General features: G+C 45.2%; 1 pseudogene; it reads left to right on the top strand.

The window, feature by feature from the left end:
* The first annotated feature begins 538 nt into the window (after nucleotides 1-538).
* On the top strand, nucleotides 539-11,474 carry LOC141197694 (uncharacterized; annotated as a pseudogene).
* Nucleotides 11,475-12,135: the final 661 nt, after the last annotated feature.

Here is a 12,135-nt window from a genome sequence, read left to right as displayed (position 1 = left end):
CTCACAGCCTGAGAAGAAGTTTACCAATCGCAAATATCTGGAAGCGCGGTACCCCTTCCCACAGGAGACCACCAAGGAATGGACAGATCCACCCAAAGTGGATCCCCCAGTCTCTAGGCTAGCAGCACAGTCACTCCTTTCACTGCCAGATAGCTCAATCCTCAGGGACGCAGCAGACCGGCAGGTAGAACGCATGGCTCGTTAAATTTTCGAGGCCGCAGGGGCCTCCCTGGCTCCCGCGTTCGCTTCAGTTTGGGTTGCCAAGGCCATCCTGGCTTGGGCCCAAAATTTACAAGCTGGCCTCCCAGTATCTGTTCCTGAGCTGTCGGACCAAGCGGTTCAAATAGCAGTTGTAGCAGATTACATGCTTCATGCAGCTCTGGATTATGCAAGGGGTGCAGCGGGGATAGCATCAAACGCCATCACGATTCGGCGTATCCTCTGGCTGCGGTAATGGAAAGCAGACGCAGCCTCAAAGAAGTCCCTTACGCACCTCCTGTACCGCAGTGGTCGACTTTTTGGTGAACAGTTGGATACGATGATATCCAACGCCACCGGGAGTAAGAGTACCTCTCCTCCCCCAACTGAAACCCAAACGCACTTACAATAAGCATAACCAAACTCGATTCCGATCCTTTCGGAACTCTTCGGGCTGGTCCGCCTCACGGCCAGCACAAAATAACAACCGCCTCCCACGCAGGTACAACTCGCGGCCGATGCAAAAGTCGGACAAGACCTGGCAGTCAAAAGCAGGCCAGTCAAAGTCCAAAGGAGGAAAACCTCAGACCTTCTCCTCATCATGACTCACGGACTCCAGAAGACACCTCACCTGTAGGTGGCTGACTTTTGCTCTCTCATCAAGTATGGCTGCCTATTACAGAAGACAGGTGGGTCAGGGAACTAGTGTCTTCGGGATACAAGATAGAATTCACTTCCAACCCATCAAACAGACTCTTTATTTCTGTTCCCCCAAAACCGCCACACAAGGCTCGTGCCTTCCGCCAAGCGGTCTTCTCGCTTCTTCAAGCTGCAGTCATAGTACCGGTCCCCGCGGCCGAGCGCTTCCGAGGGTTCTACTCCAATTTATTCGTAGTCCCCAATAAAGGAGGCGGCATACGGCCCATACTGGACCTAAAGCAGCTCAACAAATATGTACGGGTACGTCACTTCCGCATGAAGTCCCTTCGGTCCATCATTGCGTCTATGGAAAAGGGAGAATTTCTCGCCTCCATAGACATACAAGACGCATACCTGCATATACCAATTGCGCCCGCCCATCAGAGATTTCTCAGGCTCGCAATCGACCAGGACCACTACCAGTTCGTGGCTCTCCCGTTCGGACTCGCCACGGCTCCCAGAGTGTTTACCAAAGTCAAGGCAGCCACCATGGACGTCCTGCACTCCAGAGGCATAGTAGTCGTTCCATACCTGGACGATCTCCATATCAAGGCTCCCACCTTCAAGGACTGCGAGCTCAGTGTCTCAATCACAATCGACACTCTGAGTTGCCTGGGCTGGTTAGTCAACCTACAAAAGTCATCACCAACCCCGAGTCAGTCTCTGACCTTCCTGGGAATGCTATTCAGTACCTTAAGGGGTCTAGTGCTCCTTTCCAAGGACAAGGCACTGCCTCTCTGTCTAGGAGTTCGCACCCTCCTCAGCAAACCCCCTTGATCTCTCCGGTTTGCCATGAGAGTCCTTGGCAGGATGGTGGCGGCAATAGAAGCGGTCCCATTTGCCCAGCTTCACCTCAGGCCTCCCCAACTAGCCATCCTCAAGTCATGGGACAGGAACCCTCTTTCTCTCGACAGGGAGTTCCAGCTGACGTCGTCAACCAGGAGGTCCCTCCACTGGTGGCTCAACCCAACCTCACTAACAAAGGGGAAATCCTTTCTCACTGGTCAATGGAAGGTTCTGACCACCGAAGCGAGCCTGACGGGTTGGGGTGCGGTACACCTACACCACAGAGCACAGGGCAAGTGGTCCCCAGCGGAAGCGACCATGCCCATCAACATCTTGTAAATTCGTGCCATCCTCCTGGCATTGAGAGCCTTCCATCACTTACTGGCAGCCTCTCACATCAGAATACAGTCGGACAATGCCACGGCTGTGGCATATGTGAATCACCAAGGGGGGACCCGCAGTGCCAAGGCGATGCGAGAAGTGACACACATTCTCCACTGGGCGGAAGACACAGGTTCGGCTCTCTCTGCGGTCCACATTCCGGGTGTGGACAACTGGGAAGCAGACTTCCTCAGCCGGCAAGGAATGGACTCAGGAGAGTGGTCTCTCCATCCCGAAGTTTTTTGACAGATCTGCCATCGCTGGGGGACTCCAGACGTGGACCTAATGGCATCCCACTTCAATGCCAAGGTCTCCAACTTCATGGCCAGAACACACAATCCGCAGGCGCTAGGAGCGGACGCCCTGGTTCAGGACTGGACCCAGTTCCAGTTCCTGTACATTTTTCCACCTCTTACCCTGATATCCAGAGTGGTGAGGAAGATCAAGCAAGAGGGAATTCCAACCATCCTAATCACACCGGACTGGCCCAGACGTACATGGTACGCCGACATCATACAGCTCACAGCAGAAGTCCCCTGGCGTCTCCCCGACCACCCCGATCTTCTGTCACAAGGCCCGTTCTACCACCAGAACTCAGAGGCCCTCAATTTGACGGCTTGGCCATTGAGACCTGGGTTCTAACCCAGTCAGGGTTCTCGCCGGAAGTCATTGGAACCATGTTCAGGGCACAGAAGCCAACCTCTGCTAAGATTTATTACTGTACCTGGAAAGCCTTCTTTACCTGGTGCGAATCTCTCGTGGCCAAATCCCATTCCCTTATTCCCTCCCCAGGGTACTTGGGTTTCTCCAATCATGTCTGGAGGCCAGACTGTCCCTGGCCTCCCTTAAGAGCCAGGTGTCAGCTCTCTCAGTGCTTTCTCAGAGGTGCATCGCTAACAAGCCGCAAGTAAGGACATTTCTTCAGGGGGTTTCCCAATTGGTTCCCCCCTACAGACGACCACTAGAAACGTGGGACCTCAACCTGGTGCTGACAGCATTGCAGGAAACACCTTTTGAACCCCTTAGGGAAGTCCCACTCCGCCTTCTATCCCAGAAAGTGGTTTTCCTGGTGGCAATCACCTCGCTACGCAGGGTGTCTGAACTGAGAGCACTCTCCTGCAGACGGCCTCCCTGGCTTTTCACCAGGACAAGGTAGTCCTCCGTACGGTCCCATCCTTCCTCCCGAAGGTTGTATCCAACTTCCACCTCAATGAGAAAATTTCACTGCCATCCTTCTGTCCGGTCCCGGTTCATAGAGTGGAGAAGGCTCTGCATACGCTTGACCTTGTCAGGGCATTGCGTATCTATGTGTCTAGGACTGCGCCCTTCCGGAAGTCTGATTCTCTTTTCCTTCTTCTGGAAGGCGGCAGCAAGGGTCTGCCAGCTTCCAAAGCTACCCTTGCCAGGTGGATCAAATCCACCATACAAGAGACCTACCGCCTCAAAAATTTTCCTCTTCCAGCAGGTATTATGGCACACGTGCGGTAGGGGCCTCCTGGGCCATTCGGCACCAGGCTTCGGCACAACAAGTGTGTAAGGCAGCCACCTGGACTAGCCTACACACGTTTACCAAACACTACAGGGTTCATACCCAGTCCTCAGCAGATGCGAGCCTGGGCAGATGTGTTCTGCAGGCGGCGCCCGTCTACACAATATTCGTCCATTGCTTCCCACCCAGGGACTGCTTTGGGACGTCCCAAGGTCCTGTGTCCCCCAATGAGGCGACAGAGTAAAGTAGATTTTTGTGTACTCACCGTAAAATCTCTTAGCCTCTAATTGGGGGACACAGCTCCCACCCTGTTGTCCGTTCCGGGCCGTTGTTATGTTGAGTTCTCATATTGTTTTTCCCTTGAGCTCGTACATAGTTGCCTTCTTATAGGCATGGTTATGTTATCCATGTTACGTTCCTCCTACTGCTTTTGCACAAACTGGAGAAGGCTGATGCCGTCCAGGGGTGTATGCTGCAGAGGAGGAGCCACGGTTAATCTTTTTCAGATTATGCATAGTGGACAGCACATAACACCCAAGGTCCTGTGTCCCCCAATTAGAGGCTAAGAGAAAGAGATTTTACGGTGAGTACACAAAAATCTCCTTTTTACATAAAGTACATTTTTACAGAGAGTTTAATTAGAAATGTTCAAAAATATAAAATTCAAGGATTTTTTTATTAAAAAGATAATAATTGGTTTTATTCTTGGCAGATGACTGTACCAGGAGATCAGAGGGACAGCTGACATCTTTAATTTTTAAATCAGATGATCTTGAGATCACACAAGATACAATTGAAGTGAATGCCATTACTCCAGATATACCATCATCCCTTCACAGCAAAGATCTGTCATCTGATCATTTGAAACAGGTTCTGTCTTCTGATTCATTACCGACTACTAAGGAAAATCAAAGTCACAAAATAAGCATTAAAAACAAATTGCTCCTAAAGCAAAGAAGCCATTTTCATGTTCAGAATATGGAAATAGTTTTTCCCTCGAAAAAGTTTTTTCTTAAATATCAAAGCATTCACACAGCAAAAAATAGATTTTTTTGTTTCAAGTGTGGGAAATTTTTTAACCAGAAATCAAATCTTGTTAATCACCAGAGAATTCACACAGGGGAGAAGCCATTTTCTTGTTCAGAAAGTGGAAAATGTTTTACAGAGAAATCGAGTTTTATCAGACATCAGAGAACTCACACAGGGGAGAAGCCTTTTTCTTGCTCAGAATGTGGAAAATGTTTTAGCCGGAAAACAGATTTGGTTGAGCACCAGAGAACTCACACAGGGGAGAAGCCTTTTTTCTGTTAAGACATGAGATGCCACTTGATAGAAGATTACAGTCCGGGGAAGACGGGAAACATTCATATAAACAACCGGTGGAGATGTAGTCAGTAAAGAACTCTGGTTAAATATGTTTCAAGAGCCGCAGTAGAAGATAAAGATGTCGTCCTCCTCATGAAGTAGTTATTTCTCATGTCACGTGTATTGAATATCTCCTGCAGTGTCGGTAAATGAGACGAGAATTAGCTTTATGGAAGATGAGTCTATGAGAAACGTGTTCAGCTGCAGACTCCAAGGAAGAAACTGCTTGTTGTCTGTGGCCTAAAATATATAGGTTTTATTACTAGATGTAAAGAAGAAAACTAAATACTGTAAAATAATAAATCTCCTCATATGTTTCCCCGTATTATCTCCAGTAATTGTATTATTACACAGGATTTTTATGATGTTACATCGGCTCATCATCTTCTCATTCAGGTCCCTACAATATCAGATCCTCTCAGTGAAGATCTATTAAAGAGAATTTTCCTTATGGACCCATCAAAGATGGATATGGACAGAGACAAGATGGCAGAGAGGATATTACACCTCACCCTAGAGATCCTCTTCCGTCTTACTGGAGAGGTGAGAGATTCTGATGATGTCACATTACATCATTATTATCTATGGAAATAACAGATGGACAGAACTGGAGAGGTGAGGACTCTGGAAATGTCTGTAGTGAGATTTATTAATGTGTCTCTCCATAACCAGGATTACACAGTAGTGAAGAAGACCTCTAGTGAGCGCTGTCAGGACCCTGTGTCTGAGGGATGGGGAAGACCCCTGAGCCAAATCACGGGGCCTCCAAGACACCCCCTGATACATGAGGACATCAATGACCAGAAGATCCTAGAACTCACCTACAAGATGATTGAGCTGCTGAATGGAGAGGTGACACTGCTGGGAATGCTGGGACATTATACAATAGCACTATGAAGGGATCGGGGGGATGACTGTATCATTGTATGTGTCAGGTTCCTATAAGATGTCAGGATGTCGCTGTCTATTTCTCCATGGAGGAGTGGGAGTATTTAGAAGGACACAAAGATCTGTACAAGGACGTCATGATGGAGGTTCCCCAGCCCCTCACATCATCAGGTAATAGACAGGACTGAATACACACTGCCTATAATTATCTGTATGTAAAGAATGAATTCAGTCCCTGTATGTGTTTCCTCCAGATCTATCCAGTAAGAGGACAACACCAGAGAGATGTCCCCCTCCTCTTCTTCCACAGGACTGTAAACAAGAAGATCCCAATGTTCCTCAGGATCATCAGGTAGATGGAGAGAAGGTGTCATGAGATCTCCCCTATGATGTGTAGAAATCTGTGAAGGTCTTGTGTTCAGTCTTGTTTTATCCACCAGTATTATATATTTTATACTTGTGTAATGAGAACGTTGGAGATGGCAGGATTAGAGCCGATCATAGATGGGACTTCTCATCTGTTTGTGACTTTTACAATATTTGTTTCAGGGTGAAGATCTGACCCATATTAATACTACAGAGACATATGTGAGGGGTGATGAGCGGTGTAAAGAGGAGATTCCTACATATGACCACCCAGGTGAGTAGTGACCACTAAATGCAGAGAAGTCACAGATTCTTCTCAGTCACCGGCTGTGGCTGCTTTATCAGTGGTGTAGTCTGGCCATATCACAATCGTGTGATCACCATTTTGCCGCTAGATCACAACATTCTCCTCCACCCAAAACTGTTCAAATGATTTTGGGCATTTAAAACCCTTTTCCATAGAACTTACAACCTGGAAGATCAACCTACCCCCTGGGATTAGGAGACGCTGACCGTTACCTGCCCAGATCTGTAAACCACAAAGCCAGAAAATCACTTGAAGAAAAATATTATGATGAAAGTGGAGGGTAATGATGCTGTTGGCTTCCTAGATCCCTGATATCTTATTGGATGAATCTACCTTCTCTCCCTTCTGTGCTGCTGAATGTGCTCATATGGTTCCTACAAGACCAGGTCCAGTCTTTCTGGCCGAACGTCACTTTTATGATCGACAGCATTAAATGTGCAGTGAGGAACAAGTGTGAATTTCTGTACAATAACAGCAGAGTTTCCCTTTATCCTGACTTTTCAATTTCTTTTAAAATCGACTAACTTCAAACCAGATTGTGATAAACTATACAGAAAACATTACACCTGTGCCATGATATATCTCTAAGCTAAATATAAGACACCTCAGCTCTGCATTATTATAAAAAGTTCTCTTTGAACATCTAATATTTCTTCTTGAAACTCATCTGACAGAAAATATTTTCCCTTACGATAGTTTAGATTCCCAAGAGCCCCTGAGCTCCATACTCTAATTACCCCAGAGAGGTTTCACCACTAGTTACTCACTACTTACTGATGGAGACTGTTGAGTTTGATCATTTCAGTAGATGTGTTATTGTCTATACTCACAGTTTTTGACTTCAGTAATCCTCTGATTTAACCCCTTCCTGCAGCCAGTTTTGTGTTCCTAATCAGACCCATTTTTGAAATCTGACGTGTGTCACTTTATATGGTGATAACTTTGGAATTCTTCACAAAGGATAATAGGAAACAAATGGACCTTACAAACTTCCAACTACTCTTGAATCCGACAATACTCTATATACGGTTGTACCCTACTGTCTGGGCACATGGCAGGTTAAGAAGGGAAGGAGCGACATTTAGCTATTTGAATGCAGATCTTGCTGGAATAGTTTGCAGACACAATGTATTGGGGGCACTGTTCGTTGTCACCTGGCAGCTCAAAAGATGGCCACCACAAACAGGCTTGGCGCTATCTACTCCATTTTCCAGATCCCAGGGTTTGCCTTGCTCATCATCCTTTAACCCCTCTACATGTATTTGGACTTAGACAGAGACCCCTAAGCTTGGGCCACAGTGTTACCTAATGTTCTGTGGTGTGAGATGGAAAGAAGAATAGTCAGGTAGCCGGGTCAGAACATGGAGGTCAGAGAAAATACAAAATCACACAAAAGTAGTCAGTAAACTGGCCGAGGTCACAACAGGACACAAATACACAAACCGGGAGCTGAGCACAGAGGACTGAACCAGAGGAGAACAAGGCTGTATCTGGCAGCTCCCAGCAATATGCTTCCAGCTTTAGTAGGGTGTGGTGCTCTCCAAATGGCTGAAGCAGGGAGCAGATTACTCCAGCTGGACAGCACACACACCCATACTGCCAGACTGGATGGTACTACTGGTCCCAGCAACCCTAATCTTAGTGGCTGGACAGAGCCTGCGCCGCCCAGAGCTTCTGGTTCTGACGTCTCCTCCATCACCAGCGCCACCTGCAGGATGAATAAGGCGGCTCCTGGTGAGAGAAGCAGACGTCGCAGGAGCAGATCCCAGAGGAGATGGGACACACCATTTTCAGAAGTCCTAATGTGACCATATTGCAGAAAACCAGAGCAGTAGAAATCCCCATAAAGTGACTCCATTTTGGAAATTTTAACCCTCAGTGAAATAATCTATAGGAGTAGTGACTATTTTGATTCCCCAGGCACTTTCCGGAAATTAGCACGCAGTGGATGTTGGAGAGTAAAATGACAAATATATAATTTTATTACCCAACACATAGTGCCCAGATTGTGCTCCAGGAGACACACACCATCAATTAAGTGGGTTCTTCTCACTATGGTAATGCCAAATACTTGGATGCTAAATGTGGTTTGGGCGCACTGCAAGGCTCAGAAGTGAGGGGGAGATCTGACTTTGGGAGATCGGATATTGCTGGATTGGTTTATGGAAGCCATGTTGCTTTTCAAAAGCCCTTGAGCCACTAATAATGTGGAAACCTCTGGTTTTCCATTGACAGATGATGGACCTGAGTGGGGACTTGTTTTTTGTGAGATGAGTAGAAGTTTTTATTGATATTATTTCACCTACATAACATTGTTTGGTGGCTTTTTATTCCATATTTGGGAGGCAGAATGAACAAACAGTTGGACACTACAATCCACTGGTTCATCCTATGAGGTTTTCTATTAGATTGTGAACTGTTATTGTCTTGGTGAATAATGATGGCTAACATAGGGCAAAATTTAAAAAAAATCACAGAAAAAGATACAGCCTTACCAACACCAAATCATATAACAAATGCACTAGCTGGATGCCGCAGACCCCCATGATAAAGGTGGGGGCAGCGCAGGTGCAAAATACTGATGGAGCAACCATTCACAAACCTACCAATTCATGGAGGGGGTGGTTGCCTTGTATTAAAGATGCACACAGATGAAGCTTGCATAGGACGCCAGTCACACGGGTAGGTTTGATGCACAGTGTCTGGCTTAGGATAGTGATGATGCCCATACTATTACATCAGGAAGGCTGCCCAGCACTATATAAGTGCACCCCACATGGACAGACACCCCAGTACACCCAACCAACACTAAAATGCTAATGCATTTGTTATCTGATTTTTTGTTGGTAAGGCTGATTTTTTCTGTGATATGTTTTCTTGGTAAATAATGATACTTACCAAGTACATTTTTACATAGAGTTTAATTAGGAATATTCAACAATATAAATTTTAAGGATATGTTATTCATAAATAATAATTGGTTTTATTCTTGGCAGATGACTGTACCAGGAGATCAGAGGGACAGATGACATCTTCAATTTTTAAATCAGATCATCTTGAGATCCCACAGGATACAATTGAAGTGAATGCCATTACTCCAGATATACCATCATCCCTTCACAGCAAAGATCTGTCATCTGATCCTTTGAAACAGGTCCTGTCTTCTGATTCATTACTGACTACTAAGGAAAATCAAAGTCACAAAATAAGCATTAAAGAACAAACTGCTCCTAAAGCAGAGAAGCCATTTTCATGTTCAGAATATGGAAATAGTTTTTCCCTCGAAAAGTCTTTTCTTAAACATCAAAACATTCGCACAGCAGAGAATAGATTTTTTTGTTTCAAGTGTGGGAAATTTTTTAACCAGAAATCAGATCTTCTTAATCACCAGCGAAGTCACACAGGGGAGAAGCCATTTTCTTGTTCAGAAAGTGGAAAATGTTTTACAGAGAAATCAAGTTTAATCAAATATCAGAGAACTCACACAGGGGAGAAGCCTTTTTCCTGTTCAGAATGTGGGAAGTGTTTTAACGATGAATCAAATTTTGTTAAGCACCAAAGAACTCACACAGGGGAGAAGCCTTTTTCCTGTTCAGAATGTGGAAAATGTTTTAGCCAGAAATCAGATTTGGTTAATCACCAGAGAACTCACACAGGGGAGATGCTTTTTTCCTGTTCAGAATGTGGAAAATGTTTTAGCCGGAAAATAGATTTGGTTGAGCACCAGAGAATTCACACAGGGGAGAAGCCTTTTTCCTGTTCAGAATGTGGGAAATGTTTTAGCCGGAAATGAGATGTTGTTATACACCAGAGAAATCACACAGGGGAGAAGCCTTTTTTCTGTTCAGAATGTGGAAAATGTTTTAGCTGGAAATCAGCTTTTCTTAAGCACCAGAGAATTCAAACAGGGGAGAAACCTTTTTCCTGTTCAGAATGTGGGAAATGTTTTAGCCGGAAATCAGATTTGGTTAAGCACCAGAGAACTCACACAGGGGAGAAGCCTTTTTTCTGTTCAGAATGTGGAAAATGTTTTTGCTGGAAATCATCTTTTCTTAAGCACCAGAGAATCCACACAGGGGAGAAGCCTTTTTCCTGTTCAGAATGTGGGAAATGTTTTAGCCGGAAATCAGATTTGGTTAAGCACCAGAGAATTCACACAGGGGAGATGCTTTTTTCCTGTTCAGAATGTGTAAAATGTTTTAGCCGGAAAATAGATTTGGTTGAGCACCAGAGAATTCACACAGGGGAGAAGCCTTTTTTCTGTTCAGAATGTGGAAAATGTTTTAGCCGGAAATCAGATTTGGTTAAGCACCAGAGAATTCACACAGGGGAGAAGCCTTTTTTCTGTTCAGAATGTGGAAAATGTTTTAGCTGGAAATCAGCTTTTCTTAAGCACCAGAGAATTCACACAGGGGAGAAGCCTTTTTCCTGTTCAGAATGTGGGAAATGTTTTAGCCGGAAATCAGATTTGGTTAAGCACCAGAGAATTCACACAGGGGAGAAGCCTTTTTTCTGTTCAGAATGTGGAAAATGTTTTAGCTGGAAATCAGCTTTTCTTAAGCACCAGAGAATTCACACAGGGGAGAAGCCTTTTTCCTGTTCAGAATGTGGGAAATGTTTTGTGAAGAAATCATAATTTCTTAGTCACCAGAGAACTCACACAGACGAGAAGCCATTTTCATGTTCTTAATGTGGGAAATGTTTTACACGGAAATCAACTCTTAAACTTCAGAGAAGTCACACTGAGGAGAAGCCTTTTTCATTTTTAACCAAAAATTGCATCTTCATAAAGGGGTTGTCCACTACTAGGACAACTCCTCATTCCTCATGTTTGGCCTTGTTAAAATAAATACACTCATACGCACTTCCTGTTCTGGCGCTGTTCCATCGGTGTCACAAATCGCGTTTCCGTAAGGATGTTACATCACACAAGATTGTTACATCACACAATCCTGCTCCCCATCATGGCCTGGACATAGCACCAAGAGAACGCACACACTGAGAGTATTCTCTTCAGACCGTGTTCTTGGGGGAATTATAAGCAATTTACAGCCTCAAACATGACGTCCGATATGGAAAAGAAAGAAGAGATCAGAGGTTAATCTGAGGTCCTCCACCTCTGTCAGCATGTCTGGTATGCAGCGTTTCTTATGGAAGGTCTTATCTTCCTGCTCTGGAGCTATTACTGCCTCACCTCAGTGTGGAAAAAGAAGCAGTCTAAACCCTCATGATGCCAGACAGCTCCAGCCTGTAAGTCCTGCACCAACTTCTCTCAATGTAGGCCTCACAAGAAAACAGCTCCACAAATCTCCCTGTACTCTCACCAAAGCCCCCATGCTGAGCAATGCTTGCTTCACAGGGACATTTACCCCCCAGCCACAGGTTATTCTGATATGGGGAACAACATAACTTATTTGTATATCAGATTGCGTCTATCCCTACTAAAGAAGATATAGAGCAATATATTCAGAGGCTGGAGACCACATACAATACTGAAATACGTCCCCTCACTTCTATCCTGTCACAGCTTACTGACAAGGTACAGAGATTAGAGGATAATGTCATCCAAGTTAGAGGCCATCATAATGCTCAGAAACTAACACTGGATCTTCACAGCCAGCAAATAAACCATCTGTTTAATATGGTTGATGAGCAA

This window comes from Phyllobates terribilis, unplaced genomic scaffold, assembly GCF_046119375.1.
Source record: "Phyllobates terribilis strain yellow unplaced genomic scaffold, ASM4611937v1 Scaffold_86__1_contigs__length_6382490, whole genome shotgun sequence".
Lineage (NCBI taxonomy): Eukaryota > Metazoa > Chordata > Amphibia > Anura > Dendrobatidae > Phyllobates > Phyllobates terribilis.
This window is presented reverse-complemented; position numbering and strand designations above follow the sequence as displayed.